The 2,430-nt window shown below is 41.6% G+C and overlaps 1 non-coding gene across 1 annotated transcript; it reads left to right on the top strand.

Moving 5' to 3' along the window:
* The first annotated feature begins 2,139 nt into the window (after positions 1–2,139).
* On the top strand, positions 2,140–2,212 carry TRNAR-CCG (transfer RNA arginine (anticodon CCG)). The gene has a single exon. It is a non-coding gene; the product is annotated as a tRNA-Arg (tRNA).
* Positions 2,213–2,430: the final 218 nt, after the last annotated feature.

Genomic DNA, 2,430 nt, shown 5'->3' with positions numbered 1-2,430 from the left:
TTGGAGGGATGAAGACGACAGGATTTCCAGTGGGAAAACCGGTGATGCCTCTGTTCACCCGCGACCTAGGAACATGTCTTTGAGCACCACTGATTTCCTCCGGCTTCGGTTGGTTAGATTGAGACTTCCCTTCGCCTGAAGACTTAAAAAAACCTCTCCTTACCAACAACTGAAACTCCCCTTAACACCTCATCAATTAAAGAAAGGAGCTGGACCAGAGACCAGAGTTCCGCTCCCCTGCTCTACAAACACTGTCCGCAGAACGTAGTTTATGCCTATGATATCTAGATCAATAAATTTTGGGAAGTTGTGAACTGACCTACTCCAAATCAATTATATATATATGATGGAACCCTATTTCATTTTATTTGCTTTTTGTGGATTTTTTATATATTTTTTTAATCTCTTATATTTCGTTTATGTTTTTTATTTCTCATTTTGTGATTTATTTTATTTATATATGTTTTGTTTTTATTACTATTTTCTTTTGAGTGACTTATTGTAAATAGATCCTGATCATCAATCTAAGCACCCTATTCCCTTGACCCGAACCCCCACGACTACAGATTTTCAATTTTAATTAAATGAAAACGTACCTTCCAAAAATAGAGAATATGGAAGGAAATAATTAGACCTGAACACGGGAGTTCGGCTTCTATCCAAGCACCGTTCGCGCAAAAGGAGGACGTGCCACGCGTCCTCAACTTGGTGTGAGTGTTCTATACGGGTGGGCTATAGGAAACGACGTCTCCTGTCAATCCCATTACATTATTTCGAAAACGAGTAATAATTTTACACTTCCCGCTCCTCTGTCTCTCTCTCCCCTTCCAACGGGTGGTGATTAACAACCATCACCGACGACATTTCTGGCCCTCAAGCAACATAGGGCAGAAAGCAGGAGAGCAATACCAAGATGAAGACGATGACGATGGAGAAGGTAGGGGAGGTGGGAATGATACTGGTCGCCTTCGCTAGTGGCCTGCGTCGAGGATTTTCAGGGTTTCTCGAGCATCTGGCGGGAAGGATCATCATAGCAAGGTCTTAACAGCGAAAGGGCTTAGAGACCGTAGGGTTCATCTTTCGGTCTCCACTGCCATCCAGTTCTACGACCTTCAGGACCGTCTGGGTTATGATCAACCAAATAAAGCCAAGCTGAGAATGTTCTATTTTTTAATTAAAAATGATCACCGAGGCATCTCTCTTAAACACATTTTACTTTTTAATTAAAAAGAGCAAAGACATTGATATTTGTTCTATTTTTTTTTTTTGTAAAGAAATATAAATAAAATTTACTTTTTCTTTTCCTTTCAGTTCTCAGAACAGAGTAGAATGGCTTCTTGTTCAGTTGAGAGTCGAGACTTTGAGACTCCTCAGTCCGGCCTTGCTGGTTTGAATAAGAGGACCCTTCACTCCAATTCACCATCTCCGTTGCCTCATCTTCAGAGGTTTTCTTCTCCTGTTGATGGATCAAATGTACCATTCTTCATTGGAACTGCAACTCCAGGGGCTGCGTCTGTGGAGAATCATCAATTCCCAGCTGGGTTTGATGCTCGCCTGCAACTCTACTATGGCGATTGGTGCAGGCATTCAGACCTGAAGGGTAAAGGGAAGAACTAACATTTTGGAAGAGCAGATCACACTTGACCCCCGATCGCCGGTGATGGTTGTTGATCACCACCAGTTGGAAGGGGAGAGAGAGAGAGAGAGAGAGGTGCGGGAAGTGTTGAAAAATATTACTCGTTTTCGAAATATTGTAACATGATCGATAGAAGATGCCGTTTCTTATAGCTCACACGAAGTTGAGACACGTGGCACGTCCTCCTTTTGCACTAACGGTGCACGTATAGAGCGTGCCCTGACTGAAGCCGAACTCTCAACATCCTCTAATGAAGAAATATTGGACTTACAAACAATTCAAGATCATTAGTATTATTTTTTTCTTTTCTTTTGAATTGAATTAGTTTGGAATTGGAGGATGGCAAACCTGGTTGCGTTATAGGATGTCAATCCTTGACTACACGTAGTTCATCCTCTTGTTGCATGGATCTGGTTTCCATAAATCGGTCATTAAAATTTAATCAATTTGCATTCCAGTTCCTATAGTAAAGCAAAGAGAAAATATTTAAGATTTTACCAACGGTTCGCGTGGCCTAATGGATAAGGCGCTCGCCTCCGGAGCGGGAGATTGTGGGTTCGAGTCCCACCGTGAACGTTATTATTAATTTTTGCTATATATCGTTGCAGTTGCAGTGGTGGTAACGTCGTTTTGGAGGAATAAGGGAATGGTGGGAAGAGAAAGAAAGAGAGGGAAAACTAGTGAGAGAGGAGAGAATGTGTTGTAAAATGTAGATGGAATTTATAAGTAATCGATTTCTAAATCGAGAACTTGTAGGTGTGCACTACGAACCACAGAGAGATGATGCTTAGATT

This window comes from Nelumbo nucifera, chromosome 3, assembly GCF_055504915.1.
Source record: "Nelumbo nucifera cultivar China Antique chromosome 3, China Antique-T2T, whole genome shotgun sequence".
NCBI lineage: Eukaryota > Viridiplantae > Streptophyta > Magnoliopsida > Proteales > Nelumbonaceae > Nelumbo > Nelumbo nucifera.
This window is presented reverse-complemented; position numbering and strand designations above follow the sequence as displayed.